Below are 25,527 nucleotides of genomic sequence, written 5' to 3'. Positions count from 1 at the left end.
TTAAACTTTAAGAGTTCTCCATAATGATCTTGTCGGCGAGTGAAGTCTGCCTAACCACACTTAGCCTTATAGGGTGTAATATAGTAAAAGTAAACAAATAATAAAAGCAGCAAGTAAATTAAAAAAGCGAAAAAGGACTCTGACATAAATCAGAGGATGTCTTATCCATGCTAATATTATAAATGCGAAAGTGTGTCTGTCTGTGCGTCTGTCTGTCTGTCTAAAATCAAATAGTTCCCACGGGATTCCTAAAAACCCATCCGCCTAACCGATTTGTATATTTGGTGCCGATGTAGCTTGCGTCCCTGTAATTGACATAGGCATTTTATCCCGGAAAATCAAACAGTTCCCACGGGATCTTGAAAAACCTAAATCCACGCGGACGAAGTCGCGGGCATCCTCTAGTAAATATATATTTAAAAAAACACACACACACTAAGCCAGCGCGTGGACTATGACCTAAATTCTTCTCATTGTAAGAGGATACCCGTGTTCAGTAGTTGGACGGCGATGGGTTAAAATGAGGATGATACGAGTATATTTGGTCCAGGGTTCGATTCCCGGCAGGGGTTTAGAATTTTATGAATGAATTTCTGGTTTGGTGAGAGGCTTCGGCCGTGGCTAGTTACCACCCTACCGGCAAAGCCGTGCCGCCAAGCGATTTAGCGTTCCCGTACGATGCCGTGTAGAACCCAAAGGAGTATGGGGTTAATGAAAACTGCCTATCCTTCCAGGTTAGCTCGCTTCCATCTTATAACTGCATCATCACTTACTACCAGGTGAGATTGCAGTCAAGGGCTAACTTGTATCTGATTTTTAAAATAAAAAAATATAATGTGGGAGATCAGACGTCAGTTTAGGTCAGGATAAGGGGAAGGGTACCTATATTTCACCTAATTTTCATATTATTTGTTCATAAAAATTTGTGACATTATAGAGAACTCTCAAGCATGAGGCATGCGAATTTCCTCACGATGTTTTCCTTTACCGTTAAAGCAAGTGATATTTAATTGCTTAAAACGCACATAACTTCGAAATGCGTGCCAGGGATCGAACCCCGCACTCTACAAATAGGTGGTGGATGTTTTAACCACTCGGCTATGACGACTCTTAAAAATTGTTTTTCAGTATAGTTTTTTATTATTTTTTATTATATTTAAATAAACCGATAATCATTTATTTATATGTGGTATAAGTCTAATAGGTAACTACCTACCATAGACGTATAATAAATACTCTACCAATAAATAGTAATAATTGTTTAGTTATAGTAGTAATAGTAGTAATTGACGACTGCCACCTCAAATGAAATTCATATCAGGTGTCCTACCTATTAAATGAAAAAAATGAATAATTATCCGCATACTTATCAAATATACGCATAAAAGAAAGAAAAATATCCCAAAAAATATCTTCAAAATTTCCCGCAGAATACATAAACGCCATCTAGTATCGAGTAGCACGTACCAAAGTTCAAACAGTTGCCAAACTGAGGTGAACGAACCGCTCTTATCTTTCAAGCAGTATGACGAATCGATGACTTACATTTTTTTACAATACCTATTCCTTTATTGCTCACGTCATGTTAAATATTGCACACCTTTTATATTACATATTTTTACACAACAAAAGATTTATAGTAAGTGATAATACTTTATAGCACACTAGCTGATGCCCGCGACTTCGTCCGCGTGGATATAGGTTTGTTTTTAAATCCCGTAGGAACGCTTTGATTTTTAGGGATAAAAAGTAGCCTATGTGTTAATCCAGGGTATAATCTATCTCCATTCTAAATTTCAGCCAAATCTGTCCAGTAGTTTTGCGTGAAAGAGTAACAAACATACACACATACACATTAACTTTCACCTTTATAATATTAGTATGAAGTATGATAGAGATAGAGGCTTCGGCTTATTTTTTTTTAATCTCTTGGGAACTCTTTGATTTCCCGGGATAAAATGTAGCTATTGTCCGTTTCCGGGCTGCAAGCTGACTCTGTACCGAATTTCATCAAAATCGGTTAAGCAGATGGGCCGTAAAAATGTTATAGAAAGATTGACAGACACACTCCGCATTTTAAGTATTAGTACAGATTAATCAAGTATAGGTAATCAAGTATATGAGAGCCGTGTTAGGCCTAGTGGTTAAAACCTCTGCCTCTTAATCTGAGAGGTTGTGGGTTCGATTCCAGGCACGCACCTCATAACTTTTCAGAGCTAAATGCATTTTAAGCATTTTTTCATTCTAAGAGGAGACCCGCTCTAACTTTTTTTTAATTCATTAAGCAAGCGCTTGACCACAATCACACCTGATGGAAAGTGATGATGTGGCCTAAGATGGGACGCGTTTACCTAGAAGATGCCTATTCACTGGTTTTAAAGATACCCGGATTGTAATTGGAAGGAAACACATCGCGGAACAATATTCTAAACCTTAGCCATGCGTATGAGGATTTTGAGGAATGATGACTAGTAGGCAGATGATAGGTTAAGATGATGATAAATTGAAATCTATTGTGTAGTTTAGGAGATGCGATGGAACAGATAGACGTAGAGACAAACAATTTTATGAACTGCTAAATTCATGGATAAAAAGCAAACCCTTGACCTGTTCGATAGGCATTAAGCGTTATCGTTCAATGCCTAAAATCTAGGCCGACTCGTCTCGTATAGATAATACACAAATTATATCTAAAATCTAGATAGATAGCGCAATGATTCAGCGCTGTCGATTTCTCTAATCGTGGTCTAGACTTTAGGTTAACGACCTTTTTTGGAAGATATCCTTACTAGACGAAACTGTATCGGGCGGCTTTCTGTACATCACACTAATATTATAAAGGAGATAGTTTGTATGTGTGTATGTGTGTGTGTGTATGTTTGTTACTCCTTCACGCAAAAACTACTGGACGGATTGGGCTGAAATTTAGAATGGAGATAGATTATACCCTGGATTAGCACATAGGCTACTTTTTATCCCGGAAAATCAAAGAGTTCCCACGGGAATTTTAAGAACCTACATCTCTACGCGAACGAAGTCGCGGGTATCAGCTAGTTAAATATAATATTTTGAAATCGGAAGGAAATATTATTACCGATACAGAGCTCAAAACAGTTTTTTTTAAAGTACGGGAGCTTCATTTACCCTGTATTTTATTTTCGCAATAACGGCATACCGTGAAATACGGAGTAACCCGTAAAATACGGGGCATCTGGCAACAATCCTGCCTACGACTCAGACTCTACCAGACTGTGATTAGAATCTGATCGCCTCAGACGGCGAATATCAGGAAAATATACACAATTGAAGATAATTCACAGGTAATTGACACATATCCGATAAAACAGGAAAAACAATACAAAAACAGTCAGTGACCGATTATAGCGAGGCGTCAGAAAAAGGTGATAAAATGACATAATGCGTCACTCGCGGAAGAAGATGTCGACACAGCCATCTATTGACAAGGTATAACACTAGACAAAAATCTAACTACGCAAATTGTTCTAAAAATTATTTTTGCGCAACGGATCAGCCTGGCTGTCCAGCGCGGAAATGCAGCCAGTATTCTTGGCACCATTCCACGCGGGCATGATTTGTATAGTAATTAGATAAGGCTAGCTTTAAGTTTTATTGTAATATTTCAGCAAAATTATAATGGTACGTCCATGTTCCAATTATGTAAATATGTTAAAATATATGCCGTTTAACTATTTAAAAATTTAGAAAAAACTCGAATTTAAATCATATGACATGAGATGTTGGTTAGTTAAAATTACGCTTTTTATCTTATAAAAATTGCTTTATAAGCGTTATAATTTAGAAAAATATTAATCAATCTTGTATGGAATTAAAATCAAAAACTAAAAATAGACTGAAATATAGACATTTCTTGTAACTAACAACATTGTTTTAAAAACTACTGCTACTTTTATTTTGGGTTATTTTATTAAAAAAATCCTGTTTTTAGTGCAACCAATACTTTCTCCAGGTAGGTAATTTTCTCGCACGTAAACATTTTTCTTATTACAATAGTTCAGCTATTCCCCGCTAGATGGCAGCGTCATGCTTTTTTGTTCTCTAACTCTAAATAGCCTATGTACCTATTACTTACGCAATGACCTATAAAATTATATTATTAGTGACATAACATTTATCATTTTCATCTATAATATGATATTTTTATCTAATTACATTGTTGGTTTGTTTATATCATAGATCAAAAATGGATGCTTCAATAAATAGTGATGTTCTTTGGTAATAATAAAAATAATACCGATAAATAAGAATTTTTAGCGATAAATTTTTTCAGTTTTCCTTTTTTCTGCTTTCACGGCTCTGAGTTCTAGCCATTTTTAGGGTTCCGTACCTCAAAAGGAAAAACGGAACCCTTATAGTATCACTTTGTTGTCTGTCTGTCTGTCTGTCTGTCTGTCCGTCCGTCCGTCCTTCCGTCCGTCGTGTCTGTCAAGAAAACCTATAGGGTACTTCCCGTTGACCTACAAGCATGAATTAGCAAGTAAGTAGGTCTTATAGCACAAGTAAAGGAATAAATCTGAAAACCGCGAATTTGTGGTTACATCACTAAAAAAAAAATTAAAATGTGTTTCAATTTTCAAAGTAAACCATACCAAGAGGGGTATCATATGAAAAGGCTTTACCTGTACATTCTAAAACAGATTTTTATTTATTTTTATGCGTAATAGTTTTTGATTTATCGTGCAAAATTTTGGAAAAAATACCCGAGTACGAAACCCTCAGTGCGCGAGTCTGACTCGCACATGGCCGATTTTTAATTCGTCGTAGGAAAACCTCATGATATTTGAAATACGCGAGTTAGTATCTAAATTACGCACCTAATTTAAAAATATTTTGAATTCAAATCTTAGGTAGGGTCCTATATGGTTTATACGATATGATTACTGAAGTCATAATATTGGCATAAATAGCGTTTTTTTCATAACGCTGTTTCATTATTCTTACTTGAAAGCGCCCTCCCTACGGAGTACAGACCCCCAAGGTCGAGAGCGCACTCGAATAAGGACCCTTCATACCTATTTTATCTTTTTAAATTTCGTCTCTAAGCTGCGATCTTTACATAATAATTAATAAGGCGTCTATCACACTGTACTATGATTTATGTATTAAAAGGGGTTTATTAAAAAATGTAGCTTGACAAATCAATCAAACACAGTGAAACATAAATATATATGTTCTAAGAACTAATTTTACGAGTATGTCTGTGATTTTCCAGTTGAAATATTCAGTTTCAAAGTTAAACAGAGTTTACATACAAATCTTTAAACCCGTGTAACTTTATATCTATTTATTTTTATGTAAATCTGGAAAATCACAGACACAGGTAGTAGTTTTTTAAATGTGTCTGCAAAATTACATCGAGTTTGATTGGTTAGTATACAAATGAGAACCAAACTTAGAATTACTTCCCCGCGCTAAATTTTTTGGTAAGACAGTACGTCTTCATACCCACTCAAACATAATGTATTTAAATTCCTTTTACGTTTAACCAGTAATACAAGTGCATGAGCCAATATATTTTAATTGCGATTATCGCATGGATATTGCATCAAAGTTTCGTAATCTTTTCACAGCTCTACAAACACTTGCATTGCTTAGAATGCGATTGTAATTTGTTGACTAATTAATGGCTAAACAATATACTCGTACACTCTTCGTAAATTTTGTAGGCACGTTCTAGAAAGAAATATCTGACTGTGGTTTCTCGAATCACACTTTACACTTCACACTAATATTATAAGGGCGAAAGTTTGTGTGTATGTGTGTATGTATGTTTGTGTGTATGTATGTATGTTTGTTACTCCTTCACGCAAAAACTACTAGACGGATTTGGCTGAGATTTGGAATGGAGATAGATAATATACTGGATTAGCACATAGGCTACTTTTTATCCCGGAAAATCAAGGAGTTCCCACGGGATTTAAAAAACCTACATCCACGCGAACGAAGTCGCGGTCATCAGCTAGTGTTTGTAAAAATGTGTAGTTTCAAAGTTACACCTCATAACTACACATTTTTACAGAAATCTTGAAATTACAGACACATTCCTAGAACGTGTCGACTGAGGTTCATTTAGTTTTGAGAGTCAAACTACGTTTGTATGGTAATTGGTAAGCGCTGAGGAACGCGCTTAAACCGGTGTTAAACTATGTGATATATAGGTTTCTATTCCCAGCAGTTTGTATCAAGTGTATAATTAACTAGCCGATGCCCGCGACTTCGCCCGCGTGGATTTAGGTTTTCAAAATCCCGTGGGAACTCTTTGATTTTCCGGGATAAAAAGTAGACTATGTGCTAATCCAGGATATTATCTATCTCCACTCCAAATTTCAGCTAAATCCGTCTAGTAGTTTTTGCGTGAAGGAGTAACAAACATACACACACATACACACAAACTTTCGCCTTTATAAAATTAGTGTGAAGTGTGATAAGCTAGCAAGCTAGATGTACTGGTTGGGAATCCCTTTCCTACCGAAAAAGAACCAGCGAGAAACTCCGTTTGTATCGCTATAAGTAGATTAAGTACTGTAAGTATTGCACTCCCGATGTTTGTATTTTTTTTTTTAATTATTTTATTTGTTATTTTTTCGAATATTCATTTATATAAAATAATCAGTCAGTTTTCTTTTTAACCCCCGACCCAAAAAGAGGGGTGTTCTAAGTTTGACGTGTGTATCTGTGTATCTGTGTATCTGTCTGTGGCATCGTAGCTCCTAAACTAATGAACCGATTTTAATTTAGTTTTTTTTATTTGAAAGGTGGCTTAATCGGGAGTGTTCTTAGCTATACTCCAAGAAAATCGGTTCAGCCGTTTGAAAGTTATCAGCTCTTTTCTAGTCACTGTAACCTTCACTTGTCGGGGGTGTTATAAATTTTTAATTTACACTTGTTATTTATAAATAACAATGTTGTTACATTTCGGTGTGAAAGCGTCCGATTAAGCATTACATATGGCAGCTATATTGCGTAAGCAGTAACACAGCAATGCCTAGATGTGGCTGTATAATGTATAGTAAGAAACGAACTAATGAGGGCTCTCTCCGTCACTCGCTTCATACAAACGTAGTTCCAATTTCATTTGAATATTAAGCAACCAAAGTCCATGAAATTTTGCAGACATATTCTAGAAACTAATATCTATGTTTGTGATTTTCCATATTTCTGTTAAATATTCAATTTCAAAGTTACACGGTCTTAAAAATTCACATACAAATCTTTGAGCCCCTGTAATTTTAAAACTACATATTTTTAGAAAAATCTAAAACACCACAGACACAGATTAGTTTCTAGAATATGTCTGCAAAATTTCATGGACTTTCGTTGCTTAATATTCAAATAAAATTGGAACTACGATTGTATGAAGCGAGTGACGGAGAGAGCCCTGTTAATACCAGTTTATTTCATAATAGGTATATACAAGTTTTGTAGATAGTGGTAGAGTCGGCCCCCTATTTAGAGGTCTGGGGTTAGGTCCGTTTTAAGCAATTAAAGTTAAAGGTCACTTTGCAAAAGGTCTACATATCCTGAGGATGCTCCGGTGCATCGAGTGGGTTCTGGTGGATTTGTGTGGTGTGGCGTGGTGGTACTTTGGGCTTGCTTGGTGGCTGGCTTTTCCTGTATGTTTAGCAGTGGGAGGGCGGGTGGTGCGTCGTACCATACAGATTTGCCTTTTTTTTAGAGGATTATAGCAAATTAAGCTGTTGATTCTTTATAATTAAATATCACTTGTTATAACGATGTTATAAATAAAACGGTGTTATAAATTTTTGATTTACACTTGTTTATAGAATAACAAGTGTAAATTAAAAATTTATAACACCCCCGACAAGTGAAGGTTACAGTAACTAGATAAAAGCTGATAACTTTCAAACGGCTGAACCGATTTTCTTGGATTATAGCTAAGAACACTCTCGATCAAGCCACCTTTCAAACAAAAAAAACTAAATTAAAATCGTTTCATTCGTTTAGGCGCTACGATGCCACAGACAGATACACAGATACACACGTCAAACTTATAACACCCCTTTTTTTGGGTCGGGGGTTAAAAAGTACAAGACTACGTCAACATTTTGACTATCAAAGAATGCAAAATAGTACCTATAGGCATGTTGAAAATAGTGATGAGCGTAGTGATATGTGATTCCATATTACTTACTGTATAGTATGCAAAGAAAGCAATTTAAATATCATAGAAAATTGATATAGGTATACCTACCTCAAAGTATGCGATCATGGAATTTAATTGACTGAACTTTATACACGACTGAACAAAAAAAGGACTGTTATGTTTTCAGAGTTCATGTATGTGTGTATGTATCTAATATGTGAATTTCTTTATTCCACCATAACTCCTAAATGGTTTAAAGATTTGGATGTATGGTGTATCCTTAGAATGCTTACATCATTTTAAATAACACTGTATAATTATTTTGAAAAACGTAGTCGTGATTCGCTTTGAATCACTTGTTTATAACCCCCGACCCAAAAAGAGGGGTGTTATAAGTTTGACGTGTGTATCTGTCTGTGGTATCGTAGCTCCTAAACGAATGAAACGATTTTAATTTAGTTTTTTTTGTTTGAGTCTTGATCGAAAGTGTTCTTAGCTATAATCCAAGAAAATCGGTTCAGCCGTTTGAAAATTATTATGAGAGGTTTTGTGTCGGGGGTTTTTAAATTTTTCAATTGAAAAATATTCCCATCACCAGCCCCCTCTGAGCAAAAGCCTAGAGTTTTAAGCCATAGTCCACTTTCTTGGCTAAGTGCGGATTAGCAAACTTCACACATCTTTGAGAACATTATGGAGAACTTTCAGGCATGCAAGTGTCCTCTGGATGATTTCCATCACCTTTAAAGGAAGTGATATTTAATGATTTCAACCCTTAAAGGCCCGAAAAGATAGAGATGTGTGTCCAGGATCGAAACCCAGACTCCTAGAAAGGCCAAAGTCTTAGTCAAAAACTTTATCGTAGAGCTTGTCTATTTTGAAATGACGCGCCCCACCACCGCAATTTATAGCCTCAATAGCTCAACCGGTAAAGGAGTGGACTGAAAACCGAAAGGTCGACGGTTCAAACCCCGCCCGTTGCACTATTGTCGTACCTACTCCTAGCACAAGCCTGACGCTTAGTTGGAGAGGAAAGGGGAATATTAGTCATTTAACATGGCTAATATTCTTTTTAAAAAAAAAATTACACATCACTACTAAACAAAATTATGTAGTGGGTCGCGTCGTTTCAAAATAGACAAGCTCTACCAACTAGCAATGTCCATAGATAAAATATTTGAAGCCGTCTGTACCAACCAACGTGATTCATATGCGCAAAACTTTTGTATTGTGAAAGCCTGTCAATTCGTTTTATTAATCGGGTTTTTTTACAACTTCATCATGACTTCATCTAAGTCATGTTTGTGTAAGTAATATTATAAGTTTTAACAATAAATATTATAAAAGCACTAACAGTTTTATTGGCATTTTGGAAATATTTATAATTTTACTAGACGATGCCTGTAACCTGACCTGTGTGGATTTTATTTATTAAAAATCCCGTGGAGATTTTTTGATTTTCTGGGATAAAAATAATCCGTCTTCAGGATGCAAGCTATCTCTATACCATATAGATGATTCCCACGAATTCATCTACGTGGATTTAGGTTTTTTGAGAATCGAGTGGGAACTCCATGATTTTCCGGGACAAAAATAGGTCTCCCTGTGCCTAATTTCCTCAAAATCGACTAAACGTTTAGACCGCCAAACGGACACGCGGATTTTTTTATTGAAAAATAGATAAAATTTATAGATTTTAGTATAGAATCATAGATATTAGTTTAGTATAGATATTAGTATAGATTTATTTATCGAAACCTAGATAAAAATTATAAGCAATTCGAAATAAAAAGAATTAAATATGGCCGCGATTAACCAATTAATAGTATACAATAACATTGCGAGTGCACGCAAAAACGAAGTAGGTCAAAGACCGCGAAATTCATACGACCTCGAAAACCGGTGAACTTGGACCGCAAGGCTGAGGTCAGATTAGGGTCGATCGAGAGCTAGCCCAAAATGTGGAGCGAATTGTGTGCTTGTGACCTATTTCACTTTCGGGTCGAAGTTGTTAATTATTGACACTAGATGGCGCTGACCTGGCGATATTTTCATTAATATTACCGGTTATTGGATAACCGGTATTATGAAAGTATCGAAAATGGGTGACAAGTGACAACACTACTTGTTTAGTAAAATGAATATACCATTTTTAATAACTTGATGGTAAATTAGTCACTCTTCAGAAACTACAATAAAAGGTGAAATGTAATAAAAATGTATTGGATTAAAAATGATTATTTCGTAAAATGAATTTATTTTGATTTTTTAATCAATTTTATTTACATAGAATATTATGTGTGATTTTAATTGTTTTTAGTTTGACGCTGAATTTTTAGGAGAATATCGAAAATGGGAAATGCAGAAGAATTATTACAGAAGCCTTGACATAAGCTACATTTTATAGGAATAAAATCAATATGATGAATATTCCATCCAAAAAAGTGAAGGGTCTCTAATTTTTTTTTTATCGTGTCGGGTGGGATCTCAAATGAAAGAGGCAAAGTTACCGAGTTTTTAAATATAAATATAGTACAATTTATATTGAAAGTTACTTCAGTTTATTAAGAGGAGTAGTTGGGTTTTAGTCTTGATCTTTGTAGTTTAAGGGTTAACAAACCGTTAAAATTGGTATGCCGAAAACAAAAACGACTATTTTTTTTTTCAAATTAACTTTAAATTTTTTTCACGCTCAATCCCGTTGCAATTTCTGCAGCTCTATAGTAAATTTCACAGTTCGCAATTTGTTATATCCAAGCATTAAAGCCCGAACAAAAGCCTTTAGCAGAGTGATTAAACCCCAGCGAGCAAAGCAGCCAGCCAAAGCTAGTCCACAATAGCCCTCTGTAAGGGGGGTTTTCCACAGACCATTGTACGATACGACACAATGCGGTAACGAACGATTTTTCAACGGGACAACCCATCGCCGGCTTACTACAGAGCACAGGTTTCCTCTCTCAGAGTCGGGTTTAGGCCATAATCTATCACACTGGCCACGTGCGTATTAGGAGACTTCGTATACCTTTGAGAGCAATATGGAGAACTCTCAGGCATGCGGGTTTCCTCACGATATTTTCCTTCACTGTAAAGAAAAATGCTGTATAGAGACGCTTTTCTGCAGATTACCGTATGATAGGACAAAATGAGGTAGAAGGCGTTTTCGGCCGACCTCTGTACGTTAGCTTTCTTGTAAAATCGACAATTGTGTAGTCGGAGTTATGAACTAAGCCATCGGTATGGCACTCCTAGTTGTCGTATCGGACGGGGGTCCGTGGAACAACGCCCTTATCATGGCAAAATGATAAAAAAGCATACCCTCTTTCATTAAACAGTCCCCCAGTCCAAAGGAAATTACTAGACTTTTCAACACGTGGCCTGCGAAAATAGGCCAGCTTTTATGGTATTAACAATAAACTATCTCCATCTCTTTCCGACCATGCCTCCTATGATATATCCGAAAGGGACAGATAGCTTACCAGTTTCCCCTCGTAACGTGATATCGTCCATTTTTCAGTAACCCGTACAACGCCAAACTATTGTGTTTTTTGAATCCAGAATTGCTATTCTTAAACGTTTTTGAATGTAAACTTCAAGTTTTTTGTGACGTGAAATTTGTATTTTGTTACTTTCTGCGGTTGGCAACGAAAAATAAATAAAAGTTATATCTATTGTTAAAAGTGCACAGTGATCCGTCAAATATCTCCTTTTCTTTCCTATTATATAAACTTGCAATGGTTAGTATATGGTTTACTTTTTCTCACGAATCAGGCAAAAGTAACTAGATTGATTTGAAGTTTAAAGAAGTTTAAAAAAAATGATTCGAACATTTGAAGCCGATTTTTAAGGTACCTTCGGACTTCGTCTGTGTTGGTGTTAGCTGGCGGGCGTGCTCTGCCTTTTGGCAGTGTTTTTTTTGTTAAATCTGACTGGAAAGCGCTCTAAAGGGGTGCCGTGCGTATGTCGGCGAGCGCCGGCACAGTCGGGGTCCATACTTGTATAGTTTAACTAACTTGATACAAATAATTACAAACTTGACGTTGGCTAATCTTTGTAAAGCCAGACGAAAGAGAAAAAAGGTACCTTAAAAGGAAAAAAGGTACCCTTATATGATCACTCTGTAGTCTGTCTTGTCTCTCCATTATACCATTTTAGATATTTTTTATTTCGGATATTTTAGATAATGGTAACCGTGATCAAAATGACAATTATAAAATACGAGAAATAGACTAACGAATCGTATCGTCGTTAAATAGTAAAATCTATAAAATATATCGATACATAATATATCATCGATTCTATATCGAAACTTAATTCTTGTACTTTTCAATTTATTTCCAACAGAAGCTTCCTCTGGAAAAGTAATTAGTTTTTTTCTCATTTCAATGCTTTTTTTCGACCTATCATGAATATCAGAGCAGCTTTTCTACGAAATTTTATTGAATTATACCTATTCACTTTTTATTTATGATTTTTATTCAGTTAGGCTCCTTATAATGAAGACTTTCTTCTTATATAATCACACTAATATTATAAAAGCGAAAGTTTGTGTGTATGTGTGTTTTAACCCCCGACCTAAAAAGAGGGATTACAAGTTTGACTTGTCAAGATACACAGATAGTGTATCTGTCTGTGGTATCGTAGCTCCCAAACTAATAAACCGATTTTAATTTTTTTTTTTTTTTGTTTGAAAGGTGGCTTGATCGAGAGTGTTTTTAGCTATGATTCAAGAAAATCGGTTCAGCTGTTTGAAAGTTATCAGCTCATTTCTAGTTACTGTAACCTTCACTTGTCGGGAGTTTTATAAATTTTTAATTTACACTTGTTTCTAGTAAGACAAACAGATTTTCTGATCACACTTCTGGTGTTTATAATATATAGTATAATACAGGAGTTGTGACATTATTCCAACTTCCAAGTACTCGCTAAGTTTCGAAACCCATGCAAACAGTGTGTGTATGATAGTTTTTCTGTGATATTATACAAAAATAGCACTTATATGTTATACGTTAAGTAATAAAGTTATATACAGCACTTATCTATAATAGGAAAACCGAGATACGGTACCCTTATATCAATTTTTTTTGTTTGCTTTTGCCATTTTTCTTTTACATAATGAAGTTTTTATTGATAAAAATAAATCTATTGTATATAATTGTTTATTGGGTATATTTAAGTATATTATAATAATATGGTGTAGTATGTTTTGGATATCTTTTATGACCCATTTTTCTGAAAAGTTGATAAAAACTTTTGGAAAAAATAGTAATATAAAGATTAGGATTCTTTGAATTTCGATTGAACTAGAATAGATTTTTGTAGAGTTGGGAAATTGACAAAAATTCAAAATGGTATTCAGTTGAAAATTTTAAAATGTAAAATTTTGTAAGTCGAAAATTTGAAATAGTTTACAGTTTCGATTAAAAAAATTCACATGTGAATTTCGAGTTTCAAAAAGTTTCAAAACAGGCTTTTCGTCACATGTCCAATTTAATATTTGTAACGCAGCATCATCAAATTACCGGAAAGCATTGTATGTAATTGAACTTTTAAATAAGAACAGTTAAAGTTTATAACAATCCAACGGCATAACCACCGTTAATTAATACGCGAGAATTTCGCACGAAACTCATCTCTGCTAATTAAAGTATAATTAAACTTAATTATATTTGGAGATAAAGAAACTTTCGCATCACACATAATATTATACTTAAGTATAAGTAATAAGTACAATCGTAATAAGTCGTAACGGCGTTACATCACTATTACCGAGTCGAGTTGTGTAAAACCTCTTTTTAAAATCAAACCTTTGAGCTTCATTCCAAATTTAAATAACGTATTTCACAACACTAATAAACTGGTCACTACACTGCACGTCACAGACAACGAAAATTTTTTTTTAAATTTCGAATACACGCGCTGAATCCGTAAGGACCCGCTCACATAGATGTTGCAAGCGGGCCATCGGAGGAACAACTAGGAAATATTCAGGCGTGAGGCACACCACCGCATTCTCCCACACGCGGGCACGTTATGTTTGAATACGTACTCGCACATCTAATTGACGGTGCACCGTTTTGACAGGTATAATGCACACGTGTGTTCATACCCTTATACCATTATATTAAAAAATAAAAAAAAAATAAAAAAATTGACCTACTCTGTGAAAATTAAAATATAAAAAAGTTTTGTTTTTGCTGTCACAGATGAAAATAAAGGTTGAGATTAAAAAGTTAAGAGGTTTTTTGTAATGTAACGGCGATAATAATTAAAATTTTAATCGGAGTGCTCTGGGTGCTATCTTAAATTGCGGATGAAAAATCTTAGCATAGAAACAGGCATAGCGGTCCGTAGAGAAAAATGTTACGGCAAAATCACAACAACCGTTATTACATAACAGTACGGGGGAGCGAGAGGGGTGTAGTTTATTTGCGCGTTGGAAGGAGAGGTCCGAGGTTGTGTAACCCAACACAGGGAAAGCTCATACGTACTTTCTTTGTACATAACCACTACCTTCGCGTCTTTGATTCTTTAAAGTGTGAGCGTTGAGTTGTGTGCGTGCAACTCTAGCATTCTAGGTACGAAAGAGCTTAAGTGCGGTGCTGTATTTTTCAAAATGGTCTCTCTTTTTAAAATAGTGTAGGGAGAATTTTCAACGTTTTTCAGTACAGCTTTAAGTCCATATTCCGTTAGAGCTGAGCAAACCTGGCATCTTTTTGAGAGGGTTCAATGACACGCGGTTTGGCATGTATCTGGGCCTACTTATTTTTTCCACTACGTAGTCCACAAAAGAAGATATTTTCACGGAAAGGGAACTAGGGCATGCGTAGTGCGGTATTTTTTTTTTCGATCGATTTTCCGCAGAATTAGCGGACAAATGCTTACGATTTGTTTTATTGCGATGAGTGGGAATTCTCTTGCATTTATAATGAGTCGCAATTACGAGAACTGTCCCCTAAAATGAGGCCACGCGATAAAATTTAAAATCAATAGTTCGGCTATCCATCGATAGATGGCGTTGTCAATTTTTAATTAATATTTGCATTTATTTTCGTCTACATTTTTGAAATTTTTTAATTAATCCACTTAAAGGTGAATATAATAACTATAAGAAAACCGTTTTTTTTTAATTAAAAAAATATTCAAATATGTACCTAACCATAAATTAATGAAAACAAATTTTCGTGAAAATCTCCCGCTATAACTTATCTGAAAATATTATTGGCAACAACAATTAAGTACCTACTTTTAAAAATAGTGTGCGAGGTTAGGTTTCATTGGTTTTTTTATTATTATTCATTTACGTTACGGATGCACTCACTAGCGACAAGAGTAATTATAAAAGCCTAAAATATTAATTGAGCTTTGTCTCAAAATAGATGCTTATACTGTAAATTGCTATTGCATCACAGCAGAGGAAGTGAAATAACAGACATAATATTTATATAGCTGTCTCTTGCTACCGGCATAGCGCCGTTTCATTCACCCACATGCAACTTAGCATAAGCGCCAAGGAAACGAGTGACGTATGTTTACTCCCCTCTCTCGTACGTGCTACCGTGTACATCCATCTCGCTCGTGCAAGGCAACGGAGTGCGTTGACCTGTCCTTGTTGCGTTTGTGTGCAGCCTTGCGTTACAGTTATACGCAGTTCTTTGTATGTGGTGAACGTGCATCGTAAGGCTCGGTTCACACGACGTCATTTTTTGCAACGACTTTTCTTTTTTTCCAGAAAATTCATGAAGCTGATTCCTGAACCAGATACTTTTCTTAACTATTAATCATTAATCATAATATTTAGTAATTGTTTAAATACAAACCTAATGACTTTACTGTAACCGTGCTGCTCATATTTGTATTTGAATCGTCCTTACCTGAAAAAAGATTTAAATTTAAAAAATTAGCATAACATCAAAAATTCATGCTCTTAATCAGGTAAAAAGTAAAACTATATTATAGGAAAAAACAATCTTAAAAATAAAATTTCTTAATTAAAGTTCGATTATATAAACCTCATGAGGTAAAGCTTTTATTAAAGTTAAATTCATAGCATTTATTTAAATTAGGTTCCATTGTACACTGTTTGATTGTCAATTGTTTTTGAAGATAATGATGTATTAGTGGTAATAATTAATTAGGTAAACTTAAACTAAAGCTACGAGTGTTCCAAACGCGCCATGGTCTGAGAAGAAACCCTCAGCAAATTTAGCATTATTATTTATTACCTAAGCAATTGTCGTCAAGCACACGCCTATTTATTTGAATAAAGAATACACACAAGCGCGCCACTCGATGTTATCACATCAAAAACAATACATCGGACTACTTCAGAAACTGTTTATAAATAGCGTAATTGTGACACAGTGCTCGAAATAAGCACGACATATATTCTTAGCGACAAAAAGAAAATCGGAGAAAAGGCTGAATGACGCGACCTTTTGGATCTACGTATTCTACTCATGTGCTTTTAGTGACGATTCCTCTACGAGAGTTCTTCAAAAGCACTCGTGAAAAGTTAATTTGAATAAAATTTGAATAAAAATCTATTCTATTCTATTCTACTCTATGGTGCTGATCTCTACGCACACAAAAGTAGAGACCGCGATGGGCATACATCATAAATATATTATTATTTTGGTGTAATAAACAGTCTTTGATTATTCAATTTTGATAGCTACATAAATGCAAAACCCTTGAAGTTTAGACTGCTATTGTTAAAACTTATTATAGGTACTTACTATGGACATGATACTATATTAAAAAAAAAAAACAAATAAATAATGAATTAAAAAAAATTACAATCGATTACTTAGTTTTTCTGGTAACTTTTTTATATCATCAATCTTAAATTTTCTTTTTGAAATCAAACCATGATATTGGTTTCATTTATTTGGTTACACATTTATTCTACATATTATTTTTCTTTAGGTATTTCTATCATATTTGCCATATTAAATTATTCCTCACATCATAATAATATAGCCTATGACACGCGAAAAGCTTAGACAAAGCCATTGAATTCGACACTTTTTATTTATAAAAATCTAAACAGTATTTTTGAGTTCCGAGGCAACAAGCAAACAAACGAACAAAAAGTAAATCGGAGAAAGGGCGCGTTCAAATGAAGCGATCCTTACCACTACGGTAGTAAAAAGTTGCGTCAGATGCCATAAAAAATGTCTGCCTAGGCGTCAACTCGAACATTACATCACTGCAGCGCGCGTGTGTGCGTTCACACACACTAGCGCACGCCTGTCCGCACGTGCTAGCCACGTTCACGTGTCACGCACACATGCACACAGCCTAATCTTTTGTGGAATGTGGGTTTCATACCTTAATGAGTACTTTTTAAAATCGGCTGAAAAGGGAAAAGCCTTTGCCTCATGACTCGCTTTTAAAAAAATCTTTTACTCTATGACGTTTTTAAACTTTTTATATATTTTTTTTTACGTTGATTAGATTTGAAAGGGGCTAAATTATTTTTGACCTATATTACGCTTATTGCTCAGAGTTTTTTAATGTAAAGGTGCATTATCCTAGAATAAGTCATCTCTTTTTACCCGACTGCGGCAAAGCCAAAAGGAAGGGTTATGATTTTAGCAGTCTATGTATGTAATGTATGTGTGTATGTTTATTAGACTTGCAACGAATATTCGGTTACTATTCGGTATTCGGCCTATTCGGCTGCTTTTATTATATTCGGCCGAATACCGAATATCTAAATATTATTCGGTCGAATACCGAATACTTAAATAATATATTTTGTCATAGAGAAATAATTGGTAAAATGAAAAATTAAAATCGAATGATTACGTATGTATTCATTTCTGTTATAATCATTTAAGTAGTCATTGGTGCATAACATAGGTACATAATCATCTTCTGAATTGGAAAAATGGAGGATTCTATGTATTTGAATTATTATGGTAATCAAAATTTAGAAGGGTAAGGTTCTCATTTTTTTTATAATCATTTATTAAGTAGTCATTGGTACATAAAACAGGTACATAATTTAATCCAATTTAATAAAAAAAATCCAGCCGAATACTTTTGCCTAATATTCGGCTATTCGGCCAGGGGCATCGCCGAATATTCGGTATTCGGTATACTGCCGAATATACTATTCGTTGCAAGTCATTGTTTATATTTTATCTACATTTTACTAAACTTAGCTAAGGTTATTTAACCGTTAAAGGTAAATTGAGTAGGTAAATTAGATTCTTTTTCCAATAGGTCCCTATAAATCTCTACGGCTAAAAACGTATTCTTTTCGCCAAAATAGATACCTAACTCTCTTTTAAAAGTTCTTATTTTTTAACTTTTTTTTAAAGTTACGTTAGTTACTCATATTACTTTTGACCATTTGCTGGCTCGGAGTTTTTAATGTAAAGGATCTATTATTATTAGAATAATTTCATGTGTAAGTATCTATTTTATTATTACATAGTATATAGGGTACGTAAAAAATCTTTAACTCTATACAACTCTCAGAACAATGACAGAGAAAATTTTCACGTTTTTTTTATTTACCACTTTGGGGTAAGATCGATTGATTGTTTAAATGTTTATTCAATTTTAAATAGGTAAGCTTATAATTTATATTTTTTTTTTTAAAGTGGCTTGGTCGAGAGTGTTCTTAGCTATAATCCAAGAAAATCGGTTCAGCCGTTTGAAAGTTATCAGCTCTTTTCTAGTTACTGTAGCCTTCACTTGTCGGGGTGTTATAAATTTTTAACTTACACTTGTTATATGTATAGACTAAAGATAGATAATATAGATTCAATAGATGGATGAGTCAGTTAGAAGATAGTTATCCGCCATATTGCTGGTCCCATTAGCATACTAGACAATTAGAGTCAGCAATACTTTTGAAGATTGCTCTCAAACGGTCGTCAGCAACTCAAGTGCTCAATTCGAATGACTAATCGTCATAAAACGCGATCTATTATGTAAGACTATAAACACCAATAACATACTATTACCAGCCCAGTAGTTTAGGCGCTACGGTGGAACACACAGAATCTAGATACAAACATACATACATACATAGACTACTAAAATCATAACCCTTCCTTTTGGATTTGCCGCAGTCGCTAGTCGGGTAAAAAGGGAAAACTGACTGTCTGACTGATCTATCAACGCACAGCTCAAACTACTGGATCGGGTTGTTTGCATGTAGATTAGCTATTATGACGTAGACATCCGCTAAGAAAGGATTTTTGACAATTCAACCCCTAAGGGGTTAAAACAGGGGTTTGAAATTGCATAGTCCAACGCGGAATGAGCTAGTACCATAAATCGTAAACATGAGTCATCGAGCAGGAGTATAATATAATATAACATACTATTGTATATGTATATATTATCTTTTTTTTTCTCTCTCGTCTGGCTTTTACAATGACAAGCCAATGTTAAGTTTGTAGTTATTTGTAACAAGTTAGCTAAACTATACAAGTATGGACCCCGTCTGTGCCCGCGCTCGCCGACACACGCACGGCACCCCCTTAGAGCGCTTTCCAGTCAGTTTTAACAAAAAAAACGCTCCAAAAAGTCACAACACGCGCGCCAGCAAACGCCACCACAGACGAAGTCCATGTATTATCTGTATGTACGATGTATAAAGCATTTGCATGAAACACGTACATAATATCGCATTACCGTAGGTCAGTTATGTAAGTAGGTATTATTAGTATTAGTTCGGTGCGATAATATTATATTATTACACAGTTTATGCCCGCGACTTCGTCCGCGTGGATTACACAAACAAACCCCTGTTTTACCCCCTTAGGGATAAAATTACCAAAAATCTTTTCTTAGCAGAGTCTACGTCATAATAGCTACCTATCTGCATGCCAAATTTCAGCCCGATCCGTCCAGTAGCAAAGTCAATCCTTCCAGAACAATGTGCGTTTCAAATTATTGAATACTAGAGGATGCCCGCGACTTCGTCCGCGTGGATGTAGGTTTTTAAAAATCCCGTGGGAACTGTTTGATTTTCCGGGATAAAAAGTAGCATATGTCCGTCCCGGGGGTATAAGCTAACCCTGTACCAAATTTCGTTACAATCGGTTAAACTGTTGGGCCGTGAAAAGGTAGCGGACAGACAGACACACTTTCGCATTTATAATATTACTAGCTGACGCCCGCGACTTCGTCCGCGTGGATTTAGAATTTTCAAAATCCCGTAGGAACTCTTTGGTTTTCCGGGATAAAAAGTAGCCTATGTGCTAATCCAGGATATTATCTATCTCCATTCCGAATTTCAGCCAAATCCGTCCAGTAGTTTTTGCGTGAAGGAGTAACAAACATACACACACACACACACACACACACACACACACATACAAACTTTCGCCTTTATAATATTAGTGTGATATAATAAGTATGGATTTTGGAAACCTCCAAGCCTGAGAGTTTTCCATAATATTCTCAAAGGTGTATGAAGTCTGCCATTCCGAACTTGGCCTTGTCCTTTGGCTTAAATCCTTTTCACCCTGAGAACAAACTATGCTCAGTAGTAAGCCTATGTGAAGGCATCTCTAAGTCAAAATCAAAGTCAACCTTTTGATTAATTGATTTTGATTGATCTTTCATTGATGATGAGTGGAATAGACGTTCGGATGTGTAATTTTTTTTTTTGTTATTATGAGTGCCAATGAGCTACTCAATTTTACTACGATCTAGCCTAGTAACGAATAGCCTTGTATGCAAACATCAAGAGTATCGTCCCTATGTATGTATTTACACTGTGGTATTTCCCAAGTACATTATATTACTTACTCAATCCTTTGCAATTTTATAGCTTTTTCACTGAATGTCCAGTCAATAACAACTTTTATGCAGTATATAAATTGTGAAGATATTTTATGTTATGTAAGAAAAGTTTTGAAGGTTGTAGTTTATATCTAAAGGTTATTTAACAAAAGAAGTTCATACGTTTCTGCGATTAATGACCTCCGAATAATAATAATCCGCCGCAGTGGTCAGTACCCTGATTTCTCTCCGGTCGTGTCAGACTGCCGTCCCATTGGAATATGAGAGTGAGGATTAGTGCACGGTGCACTTGAAATTATAAACCGGGATCCAACTCTTCAATCCTGATGTTGCAGGGTTACTGCCCATCTAAGTTTTTTTTTTTAATTTATAGACTAGCGCTTGGCTGCCAATCAGACCTGCTAGAAAGTGATGATGCAGCCTAAGATGGAACGCGCTTGCCTAGTCCTTGTGTCGGTTAGACTGCCGTCCCATCGGAATATGAGAGTAAGGGAATAGAATGCACGGTGTCTCTAAAATTCCAGTCAGTGCGTCGGACCTGGCGGCTTGGACTTTGCACGGTCTAACATGAATAACCCCTAAGACTTGATGGCCAGGTAAACAGTTATGTGAAGTCACCACAACGTGGTATTTGTTGAAATTAACTATTCAATAGATCGACTGTTTGTGCGTAGAATATAAATTTTTACTGCGGCTATAACGTAGAAAAGGGTTGGGCACGATATCGATAAATAGTGACATCGATAGAAATAATAATGTTTATTTGGCTAGAATATGGTGCGTGCATATAATTTACATTGGTCTTAAAGATCAAGTAAAATCACATATCCTGCCAAGTACGGCGTGCGAAATTTATTGATTCTAGTCCAGCATTTCATCTCACCTTCTTAACAAAAAATTATAAATATAAAAAAATATTAATTTGTTATTCTATATTATTCTATGGTAGGTATAATCGATATCAGTTGTTGGCACTCTTTTTTCAATCGATTTAAAACTAACTTGCCGTTGAGCTAGAGGCTTGAAATTCTAATTGGTTGGAACTGGATGACAATACAACATTAACTTTTATGCTTGTAAAATTGTACTATTGATATCCAAAAAGTGTAGCTACTATGAAATTAATAAAGAATCAGAAATTAGTACATTAATTTGTAAATAAAATAAATAATAATTGTTACAAAATATAACCAATTTTTGTTAACATCTATTTTGTCCTAGATATTCCGTGTTATTTTATATTAATTTATTCAGGCATTTATTTATTTAGGCATCGGTTCTAGGGTTTATCAACGACATTCGATGAATATCTACGTGAACTAACTAGAAAGCAATCAGTACTCAAGAACTTCGATAACCAAATCAACATTTTTATCGACCGATGCACATCACTAGTCCCCGGCTAGAATCCTATCTGCATAATTAGGGTTTACGGTTACCTAGGTTAGGCTTAAGTCTAACGTTAGGTACTAAAATTGGTCAATGTCGTATTTTTAATCATTATGATATTGAGGACGATGTACTTATAAAAGTTTTTCTTCTATAAAACTGTCATGTGGCTTTTTTTTTTCTTTCTCGTCTGGCTGTACAAAGATTAGCCAATGTCAAGTTTGTAGTTATTTGTAACAAGTTAGTTAAACTATACAAGTATGGACCCCGTCTGTGCCGGCGCTCGCCGACATACGCACGGCACCCCCTTAGAGCGCTTTCCAGTCAGTTTTAACAAAAAAACACTCCAAAAAAGCAGAGCACGCCCGCCAGCTAACACCAACACAGACGAAGTCCCATGTGGCTTTTATTATCATCACTACTGAGCACGCGTCTCCTCTTGAATGAGATGAACTACCACGCTGGTCAAGTGCGGATTAACAGACTTCACACACCTTCGAGGACATTATGGAGAATTCTCAGGTTTCTTCATGATGTTTTCCTTAATCGCAAAAGCAAAGTGATATTTAGTCGCTTAAGAAGAGCAAAAAAATTACGTGGAAGCAACCGGCCAAGCTTTCAGTTGCCCACAAGATGGTCTAGTTACGTATATTGATTGTAACTTTGATGACTTGAAAAGAGCAACTGCCGAGTTTCTTGCCAGCTCTTCTTGGTAAAATCTGCATTCCGAATCGATGGTAGAATCACATACACAAGAGACACTAGCTATCCTAAATTGAGATCAAATTTTTGATTTGAATTGATACCTAAGTTTAGAATGTTCTGATTGGTGCAGTCAGTCTTTGACTTTGCTTAGACTTTGCTAGAATATGATATGCATATTATTTACATTGGTTTTAAATATTAGGTAGAATCGCATATTCTGCCAAGCAACATGGCGTGCTAAAATTGAATTCAGCTCACCTTCTTAACATACTTATTACTTAATAATATTGTCATCAGAAAGAAGAAAACAGTTAACAGGGCTCTCTCCGTCACTTACTTCATACAATCGTAGTTCCAATTTCATTTTAAAAACTGAGCAACCAAAGTCCATGAAATTTTGCAGACATATTCTAGAAACTAATATCTGTGTCTGTGGTGTTTTAGATTTTTCTAAAAATATGTGGTTTTAAAATTACAGGGGCTCAAAGATTTGCAGGAAAATTTTAAGACCGCGTAACTTTGAAAACGGATATTTTAACAGAAATCTGGAAAACCACAGACATAGATATTAGTTTCTAGAATACGAGTATGTCTGCAAAATTTCATGGACTTTGGTTGCTTAATATTTAAATGAAATTGGAACTACGATTGTATGAAACGAGTGACGGAGAGACCCCTCTTAAAGAGAAACATCGATGACTAGAATTAATTCTCAGTCTAGCTAGATAGATACCTACCTAAGCTACCATAGCACGTCCGCGTCATAATGATAACCTTAATGAAGTACCAGGTAAAGTATTACCGGCTAACCCTGTACCAAAACTTCTGGGAAAATACGCATCGCGCGAAAGCAAAACGCCATCTTTTTTTTCCATTTTCCCCCAACAGCGTGACTCCTGTTTGCATGTGTGCGTGCGACCTAGTTAGAATTCAGCTTTGTAAACACCAACCGAAAGTTCAAATTAAGAATGTTAATATTTTTAGGGTTCCGTACCTCAAAAGGAAAAACGGAACCCTTGTAGGATCACTTTGTTGTCTGTCTGTCTGTCCGTCCGTCCGTCGTGTCTGTCATGAAAACCTATAGGGTACTTTCTGTTGACCTAGAATCATGAAATTTGGCAGGTAGGTAGGTCTTATAAAACTAGTACAGCAATAAATCCGAAAACCGTGAATTTGTGGTTACATCATTTAAAACAATTAAAATGTGTTTCAATTTTCAAAGTTAGATAACTATACCAAGTGGGGTATCATATGAAAGGATTTTACCAGTACATTCTAAAACTGATTTCTATTTATTTTTATGCATAATAATTTTTGATTTATCGAGCAACATGTCGGAAAAATTCCCGAGTAGGGAACCCTCGGTGCGCGAGTCTGACTCCCACTTGGCCGGTTTTTATTCAATAAAATAACTGATAACATTATTTTTATCAATAAACTGTCAAGTAATAAACAATTTCGAGCGTTATTGCCATCTTTAGCTCGCAACATCGCAACGCAAAGAGCTGTGTTCGTGTGATGGTACGTCGCACCCGTTTGCATGTGTGCGTGTGACCTAGTTACGAGTGCGCTCGGAGGGCTTCGGCCGTTTCCGTCGCGTGAACATATGCGCCATCTTAGCGTAAGGGTTAGACTAGGCTGGGAACTTTTTTTTCATTTTCTTTTCTTTTTTTAGGGTTCCGTACCTCAAAAGGAAAAACGGAACCCTTGTAGGATCACTTTGTTGTTTGTCTGTCCGTCGTGTTTGTCAAGAAACCTATAGGGTACTTCCCGTTGACCTAGAATCATGAAATTATAATTTATTATTTGTTATTTATAATAATTATAAAATACGGAACCCTCGGTGTGCGATTCCGATTCGCACTTCGCCGGTTTTTTTTTAAGGTAAAACTTCTTATGGGACTTCGTCTGTGTTGGTGTTAGCTGGCGGGCGTGCTCTGTCTTTTTGGAGTGTTTTTTTGTTAAAACTGACTGGAAAGCGCTCTAAGGGCTTGTAGAAACATTAGTATTTTGTGTCACTTTATATTAGCATCGATGTTTCAATGACCGTATAGGTATGTTTAAAAACGGAATAATAATTGCCTTTCCCATTTCCCTTCCATCTAAGTGAGGTTTAAATGAACAAATTGAATTTCAGTCCACTGATAATATCATTGCGCTGTCAAAGCTTTGTAGAAAATAGCTGTCTGTACTTGAACTCTTTGAACTAGTAGCAAGCGTACAGGAAATGACTATTCTGTTTGTAGGATAAAATGTGAACTAAAGGTCTAGTGCCACAACGGTTTATTAATTATGTTAATAATTATTTTAACAATTTGGTAAATCGAACCCCACCTCCCATTCGGGAAATCGGGGTTCGATTCCGGACACGCATATTTTTCTTTTTGGATATTTAATTAATACCACTTGCTTTATCGGTGAAGGAAATCTGCATTCTTAATGTTCTCCAATGTGTAAGAGTTCTCCACTTAGCCATCGTGGTAGACTTTGACCAAACCTTTCGCTTTTCAAAGTCAAATTGG

The 25,527-nt window shown here is 35.4% G+C and overlaps 1 protein-coding gene across 5 annotated transcripts in view; it reads right to left on the bottom strand.

Moving 5' to 3' along the window:
* LOC123879025 (probable nuclear hormone receptor HR3) overlaps positions 1 to 25,527 on the bottom strand; it is a 156,521-nt gene that overhangs the window by 68,849 nt on the left and 62,145 nt on the right. The window contains exon 1 of one of the 5 annotated variants that reach the window (XM_045926499.1): positions 13,945 to 14,155. The exons of the other annotated variants lie outside the window; for them this stretch is intronic. The gene's annotated coding sequence lies outside the window, so the exon portion shown is untranslated. Of the gene's footprint in view, positions 1 to 13,944; positions 14,156 to 25,527 lie in introns of those variants that run through there. 5 annotated transcript variants of the gene reach the window in all.

This window comes from Maniola jurtina, chromosome 27 (genome assembly GCF_905333055.1).
Source record: "Maniola jurtina chromosome 27, ilManJurt1.1, whole genome shotgun sequence".
NCBI lineage: Eukaryota > Metazoa > Arthropoda > Insecta > Lepidoptera > Nymphalidae > Maniola > Maniola jurtina.
This window is presented reverse-complemented; position numbering and strand designations above follow the sequence as displayed.